Source organism: Hippocampus guttulatus, chromosome 15, assembly GCF_054856545.1.
Source record: "Hippocampus guttulatus isolate MCC_2025c chromosome 15, RoL_Hgut_1.0, whole genome shotgun sequence".
In the NCBI taxonomy this organism is placed as follows: domain Eukaryota; kingdom Metazoa; phylum Chordata; class Actinopteri; order Syngnathiformes; family Syngnathidae; genus Hippocampus; species Hippocampus guttulatus.
In genome coordinates this window covers 8,333,595-8,357,940 of record NC_141275.1, presented here as the reverse complement: position 1 = coordinate 8,357,940, position 24,346 = coordinate 8,333,595, and the positions used below count along the sequence as shown (strand labels likewise).

Sequence of the window (24,346 nt, the reverse complement as noted above, 5' to 3'; positions counted from 1 at the left end):
CTAGAAATAGCGCAAGGGTTACGTTGCAGGTATCCCTGACTTTTAAAACTCATTCAGTACCAGCCAATTCTGGACCAAGTCTGAAAACACGTTTAAAAACGTCTTTGGGAGTGAATGAGTTAAGTAGGAGACTGAGCTCACCTGCCAATTGAACTTTATCTGGAGCGTCATGCAGAACGTACTAAAATCGGGAAAAAGTCTAAAATCGGCTAATTGAATATTCTAATGCTGTATAATATAAATTATGTTGTTTGTCTTTATATTGACTGATGACCAGTCAACTGGGATATGCTGTAGTTACCTCCAGTCTGATGACGCACCCTTTCGAAAATGGATGGCTGGGTAATAAAGTCATGTATTAGTGTTATTCATTCTTCAATTATTAAAACACAACCGCAGCTGCAATATTTGCATCTGGGCGAGTTGGGGTCTTTGAAGGCGGCAACATCTGAATACAGCTTTCACAAATACACAGTACAGTATATTTCTTGCAGACAAAAGTTGAAGAGTAAATTCGAAGTCACGGTTGCTGGCTAAGAAAAGAGAAAGCCGCACTTTTCATTTTCAATGTATAATGACAAACCTAATAAACGGATGCATAAATATACGATGGCTTTTTTGGGGGGGGTTCAATGATATAATCTTGACAGGCAAATATCCGCTCAATTTTATTTATAATAAGGCATGCAAAGGCATCACAAAGTCACAAAATTATTAAAACCTAACTCTTTAGTCAGCAATTTCCTTGGAAAGGTTGCTCCGAGTGTTTATCTTGGTAGTATATCTAGCATCAGATGACTCTCAATTTGAAATTGACATATTTTCTAAAAGATCAATAAGGGGGGGTGGGGAACAAAAAACAAAAAAAGATTGATTTGAAAGTACCGTCAAGCCCATGTGGTCTCTCCCTCAAATACTTTTTGCCTTTAAGATGAAAGGTATCAAGGGTGTTTAGTGTGCAATTTGAAGGGATTTCATTTTTGCTGACAATCAACACAGGGAAAAAAAAAAGAAGCAAACACAAGCAGTTATCTCAGACGTCAGACGCTGTACTGCAGGGATCATCTCGATTTGTGCATTTGGCCTGATTACAGCAATTAATAATCGACAGACTATGTGCAATGTCATATACAAAAAAAAACCAAAAAAACAACATGCTTTCCTGACATGGTGTGTCCTGATGAAACTAGTAGAAAACCCTCCAAGTGAGCAAGTAATTTTGCTCCCGTTTATACGCAAACAATGTGAAGAGCTGCAGCGAGACAGGCTGGCTCAGTAAACAAAGACAACATCGCATTTTCTCATTACCAAGATGCATGAGGGAGGCCGTGGAAGAGAAATTAGCCCACAGAACTGCAAGGGAAGCAAACCGAGCAGGTCATCTGCCTTGTTCGGCAGCCGCTGGTTTTGATTCGAGCGTTACCCCCGCAAAAAAACCCCAAGAGGAGAGGATTACAAGATGAAGTCCTACACACGAACGACAAATAATGGCGCACGATCATGACGGTGCCCCCAAAGGTGTGTTCACTATTTCCGATCAACGTTTACCGTTGGTGAGTGGGGGGGGGGGGGGGGGGGGGGATCAAAAGCCACTTTTTAAAATAAAAGGATCGCAAACAATGAATGAACACCTATTTGCCAATCTGTTAATTATAGCATTGCGTAATAGCTAACATGTTCTGCGTGGGTTTTTCCCGGGTAGTCCGGTTTCCTCCCACATTCCAAAAACATGCATGGCAGGCTGATTGAACACTCCAGATTGTACCTCGTGTGAGTGTGAGCGTGGATGGTTGTTCGTCTGTGTGTGCCCTGTGATTGGCTGGCAACCGGTTCAGGCTGTCCCCTGCCTACTGCCCAAAGATGGCTGGGATAGGCTCCAGCATCCCCTGTGACCCTTGTGAGGATAAGCGAATCGGAAAATGGATGGATGGGTGATGATTTTAAAAAAATAATAATAATTGCAGTAAGCCCTATCCCCGTCATACCCCCCCCCCAAAGGTATTCACACATTAGTCATATCAATAAAAAAGAAATCGCACAGAGCCTCATGCACCTGCACCAAGCCAAGATGCTCGCTCTGTACTGTTACGTCACTGACGTGAGGCGGTCCCCCCATCTCAATACCAAATCCAGAAATAAACCAAACCCAGTGCAGGATTAATTTTGTCATGTTTTGTAGTTCGGCTGGTCCGTGTTTTGCATGACATTATGCAATTTGCAGACTTGCGTTGACTGTGCTAGGGAGGAGTTTTAAGTGAGTGTAATAGTTGTACTTGCATTAATTGTGAATTGCAGTGATTGATATACATTTGCAGTGGAACCTCGAAAGTAGAACTCCCTTGAAGTCAAACAGGTCGGGATTCGGCCAAAAATGTTCCCGAAAAATACACCTCTAAAGTTGCGTAATATAAGAGCTTCACCTTAAACACTCACATAGGCATTATTATTTAAAAGCCATTGTCATTAAAATTCCAAACCTTTGATTTTAAGGTCAAACTACTCCAAATTGCATCTTTTAAACATAACTGGATTTATGTGTTCAATAAGAAGTGTGTTGTGCCGTTGCGCACGCATGCATTGTTACATCAGTTATGACATTACACGATTAATTCCCCCACCCCCACCCCCCTTTGCATAAATGCCAGCGTGTTTGAGAGGAGCTAAAAGTCACATCAGATCTTCTAAGGTAAGCCCAGCTGACATTTATCCCCATCACATATCACCGTATAAACTACAGCTGAGTGAAAGTGAGGTGTGCACAACCCAGCGCTATTACACAGGCAGACACCCACTGCATCATTTATCCGGGCCATAAATCAGCCCTCTGCTCTACCGCACTACTTTTTTTTCTCTTGTCCCAGCAGAGCTCACTGACGTCTCATTATATCTTATAGCAACACTAAAATGACCTGCCGTCTAAGAGCATAACATTTACAAAAAAACAGGGATTTCCATTTTTGTGCACCTGCATGGACAAGGCTTCGCATGACTTAATTACACCTCCAATGGTTTTTTATTGTTTGTTTGGGGTTTTTTTTTCCTTTTTTTTTTTTGTTGCAGCATGGTTTGGATGAGTAATGTTGTTCTACGTTGCCACAGCCAAGCAAATGGAGAGTCCGTGATCTATCATTGCAAGTGAGTGTGTCTACAAAATGAGGACATTCTGTAATAATAATGATAATTGAATGGTTGAACTGACACTTGCTACATTAAGACCCACAGTATATTGTCTTTGCGGCTTATTTACAGTATAGGGCATGCATTAATCAAGGCTCCAACATACAGCCCTACTCATTTTCATCGTAACGCCAGGTTTGCCGCCAAAGGCATCAATGGACTTTTAATTGTTTTATTTAATCTTTATGGAGCACTGATAGACTTTTATTGTTTCAACGCGCGCATTGGAGGGCAGTCTAATGTTACAATGTCTGCCCTGAGCAATGTTGTGTTCTGTCCACGCAGTGGAACCTCTAAAGTAGAATTTCCGGGAGGTCATACAATTTGGACTGTAAGCAACATTTTGTGCCTCCGAAATCGATTTATCAAAATTTGAACTGCCGTCATATGACACGACACATCGGCATCTACGCACAAACCTCATCGTATCAACTCGGTCCAGCTTTTGTGCGGCAATTATGACAAAATGATTCAAAATATTTGAGAGCCGCAGCCCTGATGGGCTCTTTTTATTTCATTTTGGATGTTTTGGTTGCTCCTGATTTATATTAAATTTATCTTCACAACATGGATTCTTTTTTTTTTTTTTTTTACCCCAGACGTTCCACGGCAAGTGGGTGCTGTATTACACAAATACATATATTTTTTGAAGTGAAAAAATAAGCCAGCAGCAAGCAAGCAGAGTACCACTGAGTGTAAATGAAAGTAAGCCCATTAGATAAGACAAATAAATCAGTGCTTTTGACTTGCAAAGAAGTGATGGGCCCTCAATAAGAAGTCAAGGCTGCAGAGCAAGACCTGGCCGGGTCCAGATGAAATGCTTTGTGGATAGTCGCGGTCAAGCAGCGCAGCACCATACAGGTTTGTCTCCAGTGGACATGCCGTGGACCCCCATTACTTAGCCGAGAAGGGGGGTGGGGGGGGGAAGCAGTCGAGAAGGTAAAAGGCTGCCAGAGTGAACAGGAGGGGGAAAAAAGGGGGGGAGCCAATCTATTTTCTAAACTGAGAATGTGAAAATGAAGAAAACATCAACACAACACCTCCAAATAAAATGTTTTTCTCCATTTCACATATCCGCTTTTTGTCTTGGCTTCCCATACCCACCACCTCCATTAATTCCTCTGCCCCCCCCCACCCCCTCTCACACTCGTCTCCCATTCAAAGAGCGGTGGCGTGTTTGTTTGAGAGGCTCTTGCATCACACCTGTTTGTTTAAGCGGCAAAATGACGCTGGAGACAAAGCATGTCTGTCTCGGTAGACTGCTTGGATATAGGCTGCGGTTGCCAACAACACAGGACTCCCTCTACCTCTCACCCTTCTCGTCGTTCTCACACACCCTCTGTTTTTTTCTCTCTCCAACCCGGGAAATCCACAAGACTGAGTCTCGGTGATAATTCCGACAAGTACAGTAGAGCACTAAATACTCCCAGAGAAGCCCAGCTTAGCCCCAAGGATAATATGAGGTAAAATTCAAAGTGTGGATGCACTGGAGGTTGTTAAACTTTAACTTATTACCTAAACAAAATCAGCTGCCAATCATGGGTGAAAATCAAGGTTGAGGCAGTGTATTTTGGGCCAGTAAACAAAATCTGGATGGCTGCTGTGTTATAAAGCAGCATGAAAAATCAGACCGAGAGCCAGCACCTTCTGCGCCATCCTGACAATAAATTTGATACAGAAGAAAAAAAAAATAGGAATTCGGTTTACTAAAGCATTACCAAAAGAAATACCTAGCGTGTGTGATTTTACACTTGCAGAAGGTTATGGTTCAAAGGCCTGGTATCAGCAGTCAGCATTATTCTCCCAAACAGACCAGAAAAGAATCACTCTCCAACCTCTGCTGTGCATCTAATTCCTTCCAGGAGGCATCAAACATAAGCAAAACCCACACTTGACCACACAAGCGTGCACACATCACATGAATAATCAAAGCTGTGCCACATGAATACACAAAAGGAAAAGGCTGGGGTTTTTTCCCCCCCGTTAGTTTAGCAGAAGGGGGCAGGTTAAAGGTCGGACACATAAACAATCAGGGTTAAGGTTAATATTCCTGCTTGCGTTGACCTCTAAATGAACAAAGCAACCTACAGTACGTCTTTATTGACTGCAAAACCAGAGTGTGGAATGGCCACTCAATTGGTACAGCTCGACTTCACAACCGTGTTATTGTTTTCTCACTCAACCCACTGCTAGTCAATGAAAGGAAGATATGCGGAATGAATTGAAAGGAAAAAAAAGCTGATATCTTGGGTTTTGCCCTATTTGGGATTATTATCCGCATTCATTTTATTTTTCAGAATACTGTGAAGATGATTATCTGGTACACTCGTTAGTACATGAGCTTTGCTGTTGGTTGCTCGCGGCTTCAGTTGAAACTCACAAGCTAATCAGTGGTTACACGATAATGTGCCTTGTCCGCAATGATGTATTTGCTAAAACGAGTTTTGAATGTATCCCTGAAATTCCTGTCCACCCTGTCATGATCGACTAACTGCCCCTTTATGAAACCGTCTGCTAGTTTCTGCGACACGATCGTCATTTTAGCTGTCTTCCCTTGAGGCCGAAAGGGTGGCTAGCACCGAGTAAATATTGACACTTGAGGTTTGTAAATCGTATTAGGAGTTGGGTGTTGTCAAGCCAAACCGCAACGTCAACCTAATACGATGAATAAGAACTTCATTGAAAAATGTCATTATCTTGGTTGAAACGGGGACATCTCAAACGCACCTTCTGGTGATACTGACCGAAAGAGGATGCGGAAATGCCTGTCGCATTTCACAAAAGGTTCAATTACATTGAGAAAAAAAAATCGATATTTACTTATTTCACTTCATCATTTAATGTGTTTTCCTTTAACTTTGATCGATCCTTCAATTGGCCTAACTTGCGTCTTTTATTTTTGGGTTCCTACAAGAGGAGCAACATCCAAAAATAACTTTGATTTTGCTCTTTAACGCACATTATTCACGGACAGTCCTGTCAATATTACGCGGGAAGCGCGCGTGCCTGTTCCAGGTGCGGAGCACGTGAAAGCAAACAGTCAATTTGTTCTGTTCACGTTAATATTCATAACTACAACATTTGTGCTTTCTGTGGTCTGTGTGGCACAAGTGTAAATAAACTATTTACAGGTTAAACGTTTCCAAAGCTCAACTTGATCCCCTGCTGCTTGATATTTAGAAAGTTGGCGAGTCAATATTAATAAAAAAAAAATCCACATAAGATTTCACCACTGAAGGAGAATCTAATGTTTAAAACAAAAGTGAATGCATTAGTCTGACCCTACAAATACTCCAGCCACACATAATCAGATCTATCCTGAATACGCAACATATTACACGAGTGCTAAAGACAACAGACTGTCTCATTTGAGAAAGAAAATGAATTTGCACGTGGAACGTGAATTAACTTGACAGCGGGCTACTCATACGTTTTCATTATAACGGTAGTGTAATCATAGCAAGATGCTGTTTAAGTAATACAATTGAATCCAATGATTATATTGTTTTCAATACAATTACATTTCCATTTGTGATAACAACCGCGCTACCCATAGTCCAATTACTGATGCTACAAATGCACTTCATTGACATAAACACGCCTACATGTATGAAAAACAAACACGTTTAATAGGCCGGACAATAACAAACAAATCACATGAATTGAAAGTACACGGTGACGTTTAAAACGGGATAATGTGCCTGCAACCGGGTAGGCTGTTCATGTTTCTGTCGTCTATTATTCCATTACACTTTCAAATGTGCTTTCAAATTGGCATCACAAGATTTCACCTGTGGACAATATTAACGTCATAATTTATGCGATTATGGGAAGAGAGATGGACACCAAGAGGGCTTGATCCAGCCGGGGGCTTGCAAAAAGTTGTCCGACTGAGTCCATGCATTCGTTCCTATGTGAGCAGGTCAATGTCATAAAAACGGTAACCGTGACAACTGATTCAATCTATGCCAGATTGTCAATTTCATTAGCCTCCAGGCAAAAAAAAAAAAAAAAAAATCCCATTCCCATAAAAATCATGATTTACACAGTGATATCTGTCAAACTAATCACAATGTCAATTTATTTCCTTATTGACACACACATGCTCTCTCGTCTCTCTCCTTGTCACAGTCGCCACATGTTTGCAGCTTCATAAATCAGCAAGAACTGTTCCCGTGTGTTTTACTCTGGCTTCCTGTAGATTCATTTTCATATCTCCACACAACTCCCAGATGTGAGTGCATTCCTTTCAAACATCGCGCTCCATTATTAATGTGTTTGACGTTAAAACAAAATGAACAATGCCCTCGGATTCTTGTTGTTTTTTTGTGTTTTGTTTTTTTTTGTCACTGAAAAAGCTTATCTTCATTAGCAAATGCTTCAAAGCTTTGAACATTCAGTGCCTTTCAGCAGGGAAAAACACTTTGGAGTGGCGCGAGCCAAACTGTATGTGGTTTCAATTGCCGGAATATTGTTATCGCTTCAGAGACCAGATGGAACAACAGGCAGAAGACCCGAATCTTTATCCATCTGCAATCCACAAACCCTGGGAGTCGACCCCTTTCTCCTGTTCTGTTGACTCAAAGTGGCGTCGACTTGCCCCCTTTTCGTCTCCGGTCTTCCACTCGTCTCCATTTGTAAGCCTTCGGGAGAAGATACCTGTGACCAAAGGCCAGTAACATGGCAACCGAGTCAAAAAGGGCCTCATGCCTGGTGCACTGCGGGGTGCTGGCATTTACTTCCCCCTGTTTCATCCTCAAGGCCCCCCGAGCCTCACACAGGAGCTGAAAAGAAATCATCTTTGCTTTTTCAGCTGCCTCCTTCTTCCCATGCTAGGGAAACAATATTGCACAAAAAGAGACGAAGACGACAACTTCCTGTCCCTTTGTCCATTGTGCGAGCCAAACTTGATGTTTATTGGTCTTCACTGCGAGGTTCCTGCCTGTAAACTCATGGATTATTTTTGAAGGCGAGAACGGTTAACCCCCATAAATTTGAGTATATACATGTACGCACGCACGCAACATGGAGTGACACAATACCACACTAATGACAGAAAGAGAAGAATTGAAAAATGACGGTCCCCAGGAGTATTTAATTTTGTCCATGTCAGTTAAGGCCTTATGTTCAGCAGCGCAAAATTCATTTCATCACAACGGCAGCAAAGGTCTATATTGTAATCGTGCCGTTTCTGATGAAAGCCGTTACGAGTTGTGGTTACAGAGCAGGTGACTGCCTATATTGCGAGATTTATTATTGTTTTCGCACCTGCGTGTACTCTGCAGAATTCATATTACAGGGTACGACAGATCATATTTAACGGATGATAAAATAACAATGCGAGGCGTGTCGACGATACGATTTAGCTGGGATCATTGAGTGTTATTAAAACTCATTCAGTACCACCCAATTCTAGACCAAGTCTGAAAAGACTTTTAAAAACGTCTTTGGGAGCGAATGAGTTAATTGTACATCGAATCTGAATTCAACACCGGAAAGACTGACATGACATGATAGGTTACAAATCCAAACATTTTCTCTGCTGAAGTGAAACACCCTCTTCATAACAAAATCCCATTTAAACCCAGGGATTAACAAGTAAAACACACCAAAGATGCGATTACTGCATTAAGAAGATTCACTCCCAAGTCGTCCTGTGCTGGTTAGCACATTCTTTCAACAGCGCGATGCCGTTGGCTTTAGTATTTCAATACTTCAATGTCAACGAAATTGATGTCGGTGATGTGTTTCCTACTGATGAATAAATCAATTATGATGATGATGATGATGATGATGATGATGAGGCATTGAATCATTCGTGTTAACTCTAACTCTTGCTCTACACAGTAATTCAGTGTCCCTTTTTTAAATCATTCCGAGTTCCCTGCTTTGCATAAGGCCAATGGGGATTCATGATGGATCTTCAGGGAAAAGTAGGTACTAACTCCGCCATCTTTCCGGAGTCCTCTGCGACAGAGAGAGGGAGCCGGCAGAAAAGCTCATCGATCAGCGACTGGGAAATGCCAAACGTCAAGTACAAGGCGAGTTTTCAATGCAGCCTTCACGGCTGCAAGAGCTACACATCGCTGAACGGTGCTATGAATAAGAAGGCATTCATTGCCACTTGTACAAATTGGAAAAAAAATAAAATAAAAATGAAAACAAGCAGCGGCTTATTTCCTCACCGTGAAAAAAAAAATGTTCCCCTAACTCAAATAAATGTTTCTAACAAAATAGCACTCAAGAGAGAAGGCAACTATCGGCTGTTGTCCAACTGCAACCTAAGCTAACACGTTGGATCGACCGGGTCAGACTTGAGTCTGATGTCGTCAGAGTGTGAGGATCAATGGCATGTACACACATCCACCGAAAACACACCCACAGTAGCGAACAACAAGATAGCCAACTCCGATTAAATACTTTCTACTAATGCTCACAGACCATTAAACAAGAATCACCGACAATGCCCAGTGGAGCATAGCTGAGATAGTTTACATTAAAACAACCCTAACCCCTTGCCCAGACCAACTGATTGTTGAGTTTCTATTCATGTTGCAGCTGATGATGATTTCACTGTCGATCGCATGCGGTTGGCCGTGTGCGCACGCGGGTTGCCCTATGTGGGATACTTGGGAGTAGATGATAAGAGGCAGTAGAAATTGACTATAAAACACATTTGGAGTCGGTTACCAAGACCTGCTGTGTAAACCCAGTCTCGGTGGACAAGAGGAGGATCGCAACAAAGAGCGGAGCAAGTTTAGCGCCGCGGTTCTCTTTCTCTCTCTCTTTAACGTTTGAAAAGAGATTCAACAGCAAGACTCCAAGCGAGCGAGGAGTGTCAAAGATTTTTCTTCCTTCGTGTGGCCGACTCTTGAATATGATCCGTCGATGCAGAGTGCGGATCAACAAAATTGCATTGTGCTGAGCACAAAGGCTTTTCTGTAGTTTTAGATGGAGGGATCTGGGTTTGGGGGGGGTATCAGAAGGAGTGACCATGCAGCATATAGCTGCACTGTGAATCCATGCAGCGAGCTAACTAATTACCCGCCATCTCTGAAATATGTGCAGTGCAGCAGTGGCGGGGCCCTGCTGGATGCCACTTCACTATTCCACCCTTCATATTCAACATAAGCAAGAGGCAAATGAGGGGGGCTATGGAGGATAAATGAGCGGTATTACTGGCAACAGGCTGATAAGAAGACAACAGGGAGAGGGTGACAGGGTAAAAAGACAGGACAAAGAGGAGGAGGAAGACTGGCATTTCTGTCCAAGCCATTACCTTGATGTTGGAGACACCAAGGCGAGGAATGTGGCTATTGTTTCAGTGAATTGACCATCGGTAGAACGGAGCGAAGAAACTGCATTGCAATTAGAAATCCCCGCAAGAAGGCACATATTTACACCTGATGTGTCTTCCTATGTCATCTGCTCACTTTTTGTGATGAGCAATAGAACGGTACAACGATGAAGGGGGAAGAGTTAGCAGAGCATTTGGTCTATAGTTCTTTGAGGTATCTGATATTCCTCCCAAGTAAAGATGGGTTTACAGAGTCGACTGAAGACGAATATCAGAATCAACATTAGCCCGCCGATCTCTTGTCGGATATTTTGTGTTATCCATGTTCCTTCGACCTACAGCAGCAGTTGCAAACAATGAGCTGCCTGGGAAAATTCAATATATCCTCTCACGGCTATATATATATATATATATATATATATATATATATATATATATATATATATATATATACACACACACATACACACACATTATAGAGCATAATGAGGCTTCAGTTTTTTTTGGGGGGGGTTTTTGTGCATCAGCGTCTGTGTTTCGGCGCTACATCTGAGGACATGCCACATTGCCACTCGAAAGTGAGTGGAGGTAGCAGCTGAAAGCACTCCACGGCGGACGCGCATAAAATGGCCAAGATGTTCCATTGCATACACAACAAGCGCCTAATCTCATGAAGCACAACCCAGATGAGCTGAAATGATAGGATGAAAATATGCAGCGGCTGCCTGTTTAAATTCAGTCTTCAGAGAAAAGAATGTGGCCACTGACATTTAATGGATAATAGAACTGAGAACGGGAATAGTTATGCCGCTAGAAGAGACAAAGGGGAGACGAGAAACTCTCAGACGACCTCACGTTTTTCAGAGGGAGCTAAATAAAAGATGATAAATATGGATTATAGTGGCCGATGGCCGGGTCTTTTTTTTTTTTTTTTTTCTTTTCGAGTCTCAGAAATGTGTCTCTAAATTTAGCATTAGCTTTATCAGACAGCTGCAATACAGGGTAGGAGTGGACTTGGGTATAGGGAAAAGAAAATACAGAGGAAAGGTTGAAAGATATCTAAAAGACAGGTGCGGCAGACAAAAAGATTGAAGGGCGGGGAAAGGCGGCATTGTCCGGGTGATTCTGTCCATCACTTGCCACTTTTAGAATGAAAATACATCTCTACTAATATCCGCCAGTCAAAAACACACACACACACACACACACACACACACACACACACACACACACACACACACACACACACACACACACACACACACACACACACACACACACACACACACACACACACACACACACACCACCAGTGAGAGATGTGAATTTCAATTAAGGTAAGGATATTAAACAACTGCTACAGTTATAAAAATCAACCAAGTAGATAAGGACTCCAATACCTGAGGAAGGGTAGATAGATGAGGGAGAAAGACTAATTCATTCACACAAACGTGTAAAATGCAACCTAATATAAAAACCAAACAGAGCAGAAAGAAAAGGTCAGCCTGGGACAAGTCATCTTGGCTCTTTTCTTTAAAATGCATTTTCACTTTATGTCGACTAATTGTGCTCTATAGGGAGTGAAATGGGAGCTCATTAAACGGTGCAACAACTAAGTTAAAATATTTGCTTCAACCCACAATTCAGTTTTGTGCATGGCACAGCTGCACATCAAGTATGTATTGTAGGTCTGCCTCGCATTCAAAGCGCCGGGGTTTAAATCTCAGCTCGGACTAACTGAAAGACTCTTATTATCTATTACCGGTACTTTTATATCCAAAGGTGAGTATGAATGGTCAGTCAACATGTGCCCAGTGAATGGCGGCCAACCAGTCCAGGATGTACGTGTCAGGATGTCAGTCTGAATCATTTCTAGGAATAGCTGTATGAAAATAATCCCGTGTTCACACCATTTGATATGTTTGGCTCTATGAAAACCGTCTCGTAAGAGTTCTCTTGATAGTCGAGTTGATTTCTGAGAAGACCCTGTGGACCAAACAATCATGATCAAGAGAACTGGAAGGGAGGAGGGGGGGGGGGGGGTCTCTTTGTGAACAAACTCTGCTTTTCTTCAAGTCAGTTCACTTCAAATGTGAACCGCTGCACGGACCAAAAATACAGAACAGTCAAAATTCCTGACCAATGATCGTTACCGGTTGGAATGCAATGACGATTCCATGATTCGAAAAACTGGTGTTTGCCTTTGTTTTGTGTCTTTGCGCCTTCACTGAATTGTCTCCTACCATCTCTATCTTCCTTATGAAAAATGCATTATTCATTCCCCTGAAATAAATTCTTTCACTGAATGAAAACTAAAGACTTCCTGGTGTTGATTAATGTACACACATCTACTCAACATCCCATGAGAAATTAACTAGTCCAATCAGAAGGTTTTTCGTCCTCGACGCCTACAGATGTTTTTTCCGCTCGGTCTGACCTGACTAACTCAGCTGACATATTCACACGAGCTAATCAAAGTCCATGTAGAGCATATGTGGATTAGGTTACATCCCAATTTAAAAAATAATAATAATAATGAGGAAAGAAGGTGAACATAATTTGGACCAATATAAATGCAAAGAGCCCATAAGGTCAAAGTTGGACTAATTAAAAGTGCTCTAAAATTGTCTGGCGCTGTAAAATTGCCGCATGTAGCAATCAATTAGAAATCACAAGATGGCGTTGGGCAGTAGCAGCCAGGAAATGAATCTGTCAACACGTTTCATTATTGTCCGATAACACAAAGAAAATGAAGTCGCAAAAAAAGCTGTTACACAAGCTAGACTTGACTTGCGTATGCATTAAGTCTGTTTGATTACTTCCTATTATCCTCGACTTTTCAGTAGGAACACAGAAATGAGGCTCTTTGTGAGTTTGTTTGTCAAATGGAGCAAATTACAAGACGTTTGCAATTAACAAGTCTTTGGGAAAATCTCCATTTCGAGCGTGTACTGGAAGCACCAGCAATATTGTACTCCACGTTGGTCAATTTCGTAGGCAAAGACGCTGCCACAGCTGTAGCACACCTGCAGTGCCATTGTACAAAAAAAAAAAAAAAGATTGAGTGGAATATATTACCAGTCGATGTGGTAGGGGCTGGGGCTTGGTGTCAATCACAGTCAATTAAATTTGATCATCTCACTTTAAAAGCAATGAGCTCTCCGCCATGTGGTACAGACTGTTTCACCATAAATGAGTCCAAACGCCCGGCCTTATAAAATCCTCAGAACAGACGAAAAAAAAAAAAACAGTTGACGTGTACAGTTTTGAGCAGAGAATGCAAGATGATGAAAATGTGCGAGCAAGTCAAAGGATATCTAATTTCAAGTAAAAAATCACGTCACTCGGAATGGATAATGTGGCATAATTACTTCATTTATGAATTTGCTGCAATTAAAATGAGTGCATTGAAGTCCCTACAGTTCCGAGAAGATTTTTTTTTCAACATTGTGCCTGGCATTTAGAATAAATGGTTATAGATTATAATTGGCATGGTTACACATTTGTTGGAGCTGGTTTCAATCTGTTGCTAAGGAAACATGGATTATTTGTTTGTCAAATGATAAACACTGCTAATGCAGTAATTAAACATCACCTACCAGCCTTTTGTGCATCAACTCATGTTGATTTTACAGCTAAAGAGCAACACCGGCTAACGCAGTGTAATTCTTAAAAATCCAACAACAAACATTATTGCTTTGGTCCATTGGTTATTTTTAGAAACATTGGCTGAAATTCCTATTTAAAGAGAATTTGATACATTTTAGCAGTAAACACACATTTTTCATCAACTTAACTGTGCAAAGAGAATACTCTTTTTTTTCTTCTTCTTCTTTCCAAACCAGTTTACGTTTCTTTTTTTTTTGACTGTGCATGAATTTTTTTGCATATTCTTTGCGCAAATATATTTTTTTATTGTTAGTTAGTTATTTATTTATTATTATTTATTTATTTGTTTGTTATTACGTTGTATTATTAATAATTTTTATTAATTTTATTATTACGTATTAATACACATATGTAATTTATTTTTGCTAATACTGTACCCGCCGTTTTCTTGCATGTCTTTTCCCACAGCTGCCAGGCTGTGCCCACACAGATTTTTTTTTTTTTTTTTTTTAATTCCGGTTAAATTAAATGCAGCATCCCATTTCTGGGACAAGCAAATAGACAAATACAAACTACAGCAGGCCAACGTGAGAACATGACACAAATGTATACAGATGATAAAATATGATGCGGATGACATTGCCTGCGATGAAAAATTAATGGCGTGAGCCAACATGTCAGCAGTAAAATGGTGAGTGATGTGTGGAAGATAAAGGTCACAGATGAGGACCGCAACATTAGGTCGGGCAACAGCGAACTTCTTTTCGCGCCCTCCGCTGATCCAGTAATGTATTATTAAGTCTCTTTTCACATGATACAGTATATCATTTTTTTATCATTAAGTGACATGTAACATATGTTTGAAAAACATGATTTGTCTTTTTTTGCTTCCCTTTTAGTGGAAGCGAAACACACCACAAGGCATGCTGAGGAATTCCTGTGATGAGGGTGTCCCCCTTGAATGTGAAGCAACATGCCACACGGTCTGTAAGCTTGCGCATCCTTCCCGCTCCGCTATGTTCCTGCTTATTTCTAACAAGCCAATGCACATGCCTGTCATTGCCTAGCTATGAAACAATGCCCGACTGCGCGGAGCTCTGTCGGAAGAGTATAACTCATGCGACTCCTGCTTCAGATATCAATTGTAGGAATAAGCGATGAGGACTGAAGAGTCATCAATGTCCATCGATACAGGTAAATTGATCATTCAAAACACTATTTTTTTTTTAAATAGATGTCCATAAGCTTGGGAACTACACTATACTATTGATATTATTGTATTGATATTTTTCGAACTAACATGACGTTGCACACTATGTTACATTTTCCGATCCGCTTATCCTCACAAGGGTCGTGGGGGGTGCTGGAGCCTATCCCAGCCGCCTTCGGGCAGTAGGCGGGGGACACCCTGAACCGGTTGCCAGCCAATCGCAGGGCACATAGAGACGAACATCCATCCGCGCACACCGAGGTACAATCTGGAGTGTTCAATCAGCCTGCCATGCATGTTTTTGGAATGTGGGAGGAAACTGGAGTACCCGGAGAAAACCCACGCAGGCCCGGGGAGAACATGTAAATTCCACACTGGAAGGTCAGAGACGAGATCGAACCCATGATCTCTGCACTGTGAGGTTAACACGCTAACCATTGGACCCACCCAGGAACACCCCCAAAATACCCTTCTGTTCAAATTTGGTTTTTTTGTGACATAAAATGATTTTAAAGCTTTTTCTGCCATTATTGCTGCCAACAAGTTGTACAAATTGAGAGCTGAAGTTGAAATCAACAATGGAGATGTGGTGGCACAAGCGTGCACGCACTCCTATTTGCGTTCAGAATGAACCGATCCCATTCAGTCACGTTAAATGTGACTCAGCATGAACCTGCCATCATTTAAAATAGCTCAGATTAACCCCCTCCAAATTGCGGCCGGATGAGGAGGGTTTTCTGGCACTGATGTCACCAAATCCAGTGTTATAGTTCAACATGTTCATTGAACAAAGCTTTCTAAATTCATTCAGATTTGGGAGGGAATGTGAATTGAACTTTCTGCCGAATGAATGTTTTTATCAGCGTGTTCATTCGGCAGTCTGTGAACATTTTTGGGGGGGGGGGGGGGGGGGGGGTTGGACGGTTCATTTTTGATCAAGAGTGCCAGGTTTCGTGAGACTTCCAGGAGAAACCCCGGCTAAACACACGGTCAACCAAACCCTCATAAGTAGGATGATAAGGACTTCATTTGGCCACGAGCCCAACACTCGCACGGCCGCCTGCGCCATCAAAACGTAATGCACGATGGCAGATTGAAGGGGGAAAAAATAAGACCCTGTGGCAGGTTATCTCACTCGGGAAATTTGTATCGGTTTGCAACAAGTAGTAAGTTAAGTTACCCTTTCTTAGTTCCTGGTAAGCCTTCAGAGTGTTTTCCTTTTTGGATTGTGCTGGCATTGTGGGGGTGGGCACTGATATTGTGTTGAAGAAAGCTGGTGAAGCCGGTGGGTTGGGAGCACTCGGAAGTCGCAGGTGGGTAACCGTTTTTTCCCCTGAAGAATAGCCAGGGAGTTTCATTAAATATTTGACCTCAGTCTTGTTCCGACGTCAGATTTTATTTTTGGCTGCTCATTACGGACAGTTTTTTGGTTCTAACTAAAAAAAAAAAACGCATTGAAGCACGTTTTGAGAGTGCAGGGGGGAATGGCAGTATTTTGAGGGTCATATCTCACAGCAACACAAAACAAAAAAGAACTATGAATCGTTAATTTTTAGAACGATAAACTTGGATCAAAAATTGGAATTATGGACTATGAACTGAACTTTTCCAACACTGGCCAAATCAAACAGCACTCGCCACGGTCCGCAGACAGCTTCCAAAGCATCAGAGGGTCAGATTGTTCAAAGGTATCAGTGAAGACAAGGGGAACAGACTTTTCAAAGCATTCGTGTGGGAAAATGTGTTACGGGCCGAGGAAACCAAGGTTGAATCATTTTGAGCGCAATTCCAAAAGGTACAGTATGATAAGAACACCAGACCCAAAGGGAAATTTGGATATGGCAGGATCACGCTTTGGGGCCGTTTTTATTCAGCTGCAACTGAGGCCTTTAGTCAAGGTCGGAATTATGAACAGTTTCAACTACAAGTCAGTATTCGCCACAAACCCAGCTATAAGATGGTGCATACTACATTATCTCAGTTATTTGTACTACCCCTGCAAAAGATTTCTTTATTTTCTTCATTTGAGTAGTATATCATGGGAAAACAGGTTTGAAATGGATTTGTCTTGCTCTCATTTGTTGAAATCGCCCCAAAAATTTTAAAATGCCATTTGAACAGGAGTGTTGCCTTTTTGTATCAGCGGTATGAGTACATTGAGACAAACGTTAAGTCCACCACCAACATGCATCTTTGTTTATATAGCTACAACACATGCATCTAGATCTGTCAAGAGTCAAATGTGCATGGACAGTACATACACATGACACACCTTTACCGGCATACATCTGATTTGTTATGCCCATTTATTTACAGCTGCACTCGGGTCATCACAAACCTGACGACAAATCATTGGTCAAATTTGATGACATTTCATTCTTGTTTAAATAAGGCAGAAATGAAGCTGGTGGGAAGTCAGAGGTGGACAGCACAGTGAGCCCTGTCAACAATAAAAGTCAGCAGCATGATTAAGGGGTCTATTTATAATGACTTGCATCGAGCAGAACTATGATTGTGGCTCATTCAAATACGACGTGAAAAACATTCTAGTCTTTATAGCTTCACCCAGAAAAGGGGGACTTCTATTATCTCTTTATTTGATCAAAAAAGTTAAAAAAAAAAAAAAAAAAAAAGAAAGAAAACAGTAGAAAATGGATGCCTTATCCACCTGTCATGCAGTGCACTAACGTAAGCCAGTTTAGAACTGCAGTGGTGAAGAGGGCCAAGGTCAGAGACACCGTTCCGGTTTGTGCTGACCGTAAGCATTTCCGATTAATTGTCTCGCGGTTAGATGACTAAGAAAGCCAAACAGATATTTTAGCGGTTAAATGCATTCAGCTAAGACCGCGGGCAACAACTCTGTACATAAATAAGACTGAAAGAAACGCATCCCTGGCAAAATGTTACACAGTGTTTTTTTTTTTTTTTTTTAAATTCAGTACCAGCCAATTCTGAACCAAGTCTGAAAAGACGTTTAAAAACGTCTTTGGGAGTGAATGAGTTCATTAAAAAAAATCCATTCAATTTGTGTTTCAATGTCTATTTTACTATATTTTTGTAGCCTTGTAGTTACGTGGCGTACAAAAAAGGCTTTTGAAAAGAGGTCCTTCAAGACCATGTCCTCTTCTGTGGCCGCTATCCTGGCTGGATCACTGTCCTCATTACTGTCAGTCAGCATCAGGTTTTAGCAGTGCCAGGCTCCTGCACAGCCCTCTGTCCTCTGTGCCCTGCCAGCACTTGCCTGCCTGACTGCTGCCGTTGGGTTAGCATTGTAAGAACCCCTCATTCCCCGAGAAAACCTAATTACTCTCCGCCAGCAACCAAGGAGACCGGCGCAGAATGGGAGGCAGGAGAAAGAGGAATCACACAAACGTGCACTCCACTTACGAGAGATCTGACAATTATTCATAAAGGAAACAGGAACCAGCGTTCGCCATTTGCACAATTTATCTCTCAATGGAGGTATAACGGCTGGCAAAGAAAAGAAAGCAATATGTTATGAAAACACACAAAAAGAACACGCGTGAATCAAGCGCTTTGACTACCCGTTAATTGGGTCACTCTGTTGGCAATTGTACGGGACCGCCAAACAGTCATTCATTTGTTTGCGCTTTGGCCTCCCTTTTTTTTTTTTCATCTGGAGCAGTTCCACTGCGGCAAATGAACGCAAAAGAGTTGACATGTCAGGGACTGAAAGGCAACACTTCCACACAACAGCTAAAACCACAAGGAATAGTGTCGTATAGCATAAGACACTAAACAACATTCAAACAGCAACATTGACTGATTTGGGTTTCGATCAGTTTCTCACGTTGCAATTTGGAAGTGGAAAAAGCCACCCAAGCGCATACAGTGCAGTGGCTCAGACCGTAAGGACTCAAGATTTGGTGGTCACGGGAGAACTGCTGTGGACAAAAAATATGAAAACTGGTACAAGTTCGCGGAGAGAGGCTTGAGCCCTGCCAGAGGTGACCTTGCCGCTAAATTCCCAACTGCTGTTGCAAGCAACACTCTTAAAGAATTTCGGGACTGCCAACGCTCGCAGTACTGTCTTAGATACTGTGCACTGTGCCGGGGCCACTGGCAGTAGAGTGGTTCCAGACAAAATATATATATATATATATATATATATATATATATATATGCACCGAAGGCTTTCCAGCTGGGTTTCCTTTTCGTGTAAGAAATAAAAAATTGGAAGTGACAAAGATCAAGAAGGTGAATTTCGTCATTCGCCCTTTTTTACAGTGACTTTTATTTCCTTTTTTACACAAGGGCTAATTGTCTGATAAATTTTCCATCTGCTGACAATTCTGTCCTAGTCCTGCTTGTAGATGAATAAACAAATAAATAATGCATATATGACTGTATCGCTTCAGCCGCATTCACTTCGTAAGGTACCGTATGCTTCAAATACAGTCTTGGTTCTCATTGTGGCTTCCTTTTATTTCCACATTCACTTGCTGCATTGGTGCACAATGAATGGCAAAGGTCAAAGGCAACTATATATTCTCAGTCACAAGAAATACGGTTGTAGCAATAAACTACGGATTAATCTTGGTTGAGTCCAACTTTGACCCCAAGTCTGCTCGGTTAGGCTCCAAAACCTCGACAATACAGGTATGGATGAGATGCTTTGGTTATTAAGTCATCCGAGAATCATCCTTCATCTCACGGAGAGTTTATGGACAATAGCTGTGCATCTGTTTGGGAGAGGGGCATGACAAACCACCGGCTTGTGTTTGGCATGTCTTGGCTCACTATGGACTGTCTCTCGGTTACAATAGAGTATGTAAAACCCATTTCAAATCCCATTTATCCAGAGAAATACAACCAATGTCTGTTCTGCGGGATTGCTCGCTTATTTCGCAGCGACGTGTCGCGTGCCATATCTCCCGAAATGTGATGTCAGCTTTGTCGGAAACACAGCAGCGTATTCATTTGGTTACTCGGGAGTCTATATGTGCTGCGGGAATGCCCTGGAATATGGGAGGGGTCTAATTAAAAATATCCCGCTTCACATGACAAATATCTGGAAGGGCGCATTGTCAAGCTGAACAAAAGCTACTGATATAGCACTCTGTTCTTCACTGAGGACTTTTGTCCTTGATTATTCTTTCAGACTCATGCAACTGTGGAGAGTTGGAACAGGGAAGCTGGTGCTTTTAATAAACTCCCCGAGACATTCAAAGGGCCTGGCAGCCACTGAGGTTTCATTTACCCAGCAGTGAGCTGTGTCATTTAAAATAAGGATCATTTTGAGATGGGGGGGGGGGGGGGGGGGGGATATCATCATGCTAAATCTAGATCAAATAACAGAGCAAGGTGTACGACTGGATTTGCAAGGCAGGGTAATCCTCAAAGAGGTGCCAAAGAGCGCAATAGACAGTAGCCGAGCAAGGTATTGAGAGATCAAGTAAGACAGGAATATTAGAGTGGAATATGAAATATGTATGCACATATGCATGTGCCTTTGCACGGAAGCAGTAACCCAGGGGATATATTTACTTCTCACGGCATTGTTATTCGAATTTATTTAAATGTAAGGCATGGCTCTCTTGAACCACAATACACTGAATAGTCTTTTTTTTCTTCTTCTTTAAACGTTCAACTCAATCATAAGCAAAGTGTCCCACAGAACAGAGTGAGGAGACTAGTCAATTTGCCAGTCACAGAAAATGCGTGCAATAGAGAGAGGAAATGAAATGGATAAAAAGGAGCTATGTGTGGAACGAAAAAGCAGAACTAAGACATAGCTGCCAGCCATGCAGCTTTGACAGTCTGCCGTTAAAAGGGAAGCCACAGTCACAGGTGTCAGCCTGGAGTAAAATATAGGACAGCGCTTTGACGTTACGTCGTTGAATTACCTCAATCAATGCGCAAGCATGCTTAGCCATTCTCTTCAATGGCATTCAAAACATATGGGTTAAGTAACGGGGGGGGGGGGGGGGGGGGGGGGGGTCTTACAAATAAAATACAAACCGTTCCGCAGAGTGTTGTCACAGCTGCCTCTGTTAAGGTCACATATTATTTGTGGACAGTCTTCTTTGTGCATGCCGAAATTTCCAGGAAACAACAACAACCAGAGCAAGAGGGACGGCGCAGGGGGGGGGGCTCTTCGAGAGGTGCAAGGAAAGGTTTACGGGCAACGCTCTCCCAAAAGATGCCGCTAAGTCCTTTAATTTTGAAAACAAGCCATCACGACTCATCTCCCACCGAAGTGGCCGCAAGTCCCACCGGCGATTAAAATAATGCTGAGACCTGCCGTGATTGTGTGCGACTCCACCGTGGGAAGAAACTAAAGCGGCGGCAGCGGATGACACCTATCGTTGAAAGGCAAATTTGGAGCAAGGGCGGCGGAAGGCTGGTTTTGATTTCCCCGAGAAACACAAGGGGGGCTTGTCACGCGATTCCTGGGAAAGATCGAGCGAGGCAATCGGGCAAGAAAGTGGATCTGAACCGAAACAACATTTTGACGCTAAAATAGAGCTCACCGGGATCTCATCATAGTTTGAGTCCAACCGCAAACCAAAAAAAAAAAAGAAAAAAAAGCAGATTTGCTGCACTTATTGATGCGAGTCTGTTTCTTGACTACTGCTGAGGTGCCCTTGAGCAAGTTTCCAAACCACCTTCCACTCAAGCTCAGACATTGTCTTCTACCTCTCCTTGCGTGCCTGCATGTGCAACTTAATGATCACTGTCGGGATTGTTAAACTTTCATTTGTCTGCAAAATAATTTGTAGTAAGGAATAAAGGAGGGAAGATCATTACACACACACACACACACACACACACACACACACACAAAACAAAAAAACAAGCATAACTTCTTATGGAACGGCTGCATCAACATAAACCATCGGAGTGAATAGCTTTCACTTATATTTACTATGAGGAAATAAAAACGGAGATTATATAGACATGCCATAAATCACATGCCCATGTCTTGGCGCTCGGCCAGAAGTGCATGCAGCTCCTCCTTGCAGCGCCTCGAGCTAGCACGATATAGATTTAAGACGCGTGACGCAAAACACAAACTAGCTATATCAGGAAAATACAGCGCCATCAATCCGGAATTTGTTTAGTCTGTCGGTGGCTGCGCCTTTGAAGGAGGTGACCCCCCGCCCGCCGCCCCCATCATATGTCAGTGACGTCACATTACAAAACGAGCGCCTCAGCGTACTGAAACGGCAACGCGGGGGCCTGAGATGAAGCGCCTAATTCCTTTTAGAGCCTCTTTCAAATTGCCATCGATACATGCTGACAGGACGAATGTTGTTGTGGTTTGATGAATAATTTGAATGCTCACAACTTAAACAGGACTGCTGGCTTTTTGCAGAAATCTCATCACCTATTTTTAAATGAAACGATTGTTTTGAGTTCAGGGCTAACGATGAGACACATTTGAATGGCTGACCTTTAAATGGAAGAAAAAGGAAGAAACCGGCTGCGAGGAAGAGCCTCGGACTTGAGCGGGTTTCTCCACAAAGCATCAGGTAACAGAGATTCACAATCATCTCCCAACTGCATTCATGATGCAATGAGATGCATCGAGTAGGTGTTCAGTTGATTCATCTGGCCCGTGGCTTTTTCAGCAAACTAGACAAGGCCTCAAGTTATTGTCATCACATCTGAATACCAATTTACTGAATCTGTCAAAACAATGGCAACACATAGAAGGACAGCAGTGGAAGATGACAATGCTATTTTGGACCCGGGGTTGTACAGACTAGTCGACTTGTCAACTTGACTCCACCAAATATGACGACGCCACAGCGGCTCATGTCGATGCCTGTGTGTTCTAATGTGCATGTTCTGTGTAAAATCAGTGAATACGCTGTCCATTGTGAGTAAAGATACGCTATACAAACATGCATCTATACATATAGCGATAGCGCGGTATCGAATGATCATTTTCAGATGCACTCTCATCCTTGAATATACACGGCTAGTGATACATTTGATCTGCCTTTCTTATGCTGAATATTCCGAGATAAGCTTCAGGACTGACGGGTTTCTGGACAACAGCTTGCATTTCTTAAGCATGTTTTCTATCATGCGCACAACTTGGGGTTGCCCACCCCCACCCCTCCCTTTGTGACCTTGACAATGCTGAAATACGCTGATGGTCGCCAACAAGCCAGATCACAGAAATCAAACATCGACGCGATCTGCCAATGCACAGCTAGAAGCAGACGCCCGTGTGCATGCTTTGTGGTTGATTTGGTATCCTTAACCCTTTTGATACAGGTATGCCCTAAAATCATTTTCTCCCTTACTATTTTCCTTCCGGTCGAAGTTAGGCACTTGCAAGATTTTCTTCTTAATAGTTGCTGCCAAAACACTTTTGCCAGCGCCTTCCTCAGAGCGGAGGTGTCCGTGTGTTTGGCCACGGGGAGCAACGCCGTCTGATCCAAGTTGTTTTTCCCGTGATCCTGTCATCTCCGGTGGAAACACCTTCACTTGTTTACAGCCAAATGTCCTCTGCGTTCACCTTCACTTCCTGTCTGTTTCCAGCATTAGTCTACGTGCCGTACATAATGTGGCGTTTTACTGTACTGCAGCATTCGGCAGCGAAAAAGGGTCATTGTCATGGTTGCCGATGAGGTCATCGGTCGCCGTGAGAACGTGACTGCCGATTGGACGCGTCGCGATTTGATTGGCGAGGCCCTGTATCGCTCGTGCTGAGTTGAGCTCCTCTAAAACTCGAACCGGGAGGGCAAATCCAACCAAAGTTGAGAGCCGCCAAGCAGGCAGGCGGGGAGTGGCGAAGCAAGCGGGACAAACGAGTTTAAAATGCAAAATATGTGGGACGTTCTTTCTCAATGGGAATACGGCAAACTTCAGCGTGTCGAAACGGAGAATCTCCGAGACATTTCCAAGTTCTGAGTCAAAAGTCCCAAAAGTGACGCATAAAAGTGCTTCGCGACACCCTGGCGTGCTACAGCTTTCACACTAAACGCTAAGGGGAGGCGGTTGTAAGAGGGCATGTCAACAAAGCCTTCGACCGTGCTGCAGCACCATCTGCACGCGTTGCATATTTAACCGTCAAT

General features: G+C 42.5%; 1 protein-coding gene across 10 annotated transcripts in view; it reads right to left on the bottom strand.

Moving 5' to 3' along the window:
- The window catches only part of LOC147193665 (RNA-binding protein Musashi homolog 2), a 223,545-nt gene that overhangs the window by 185,428 nt on the left and 13,771 nt on the right, over positions 1–24,346 (bottom strand). The gene's annotated exons all lie outside the window — the stretch shown is intronic.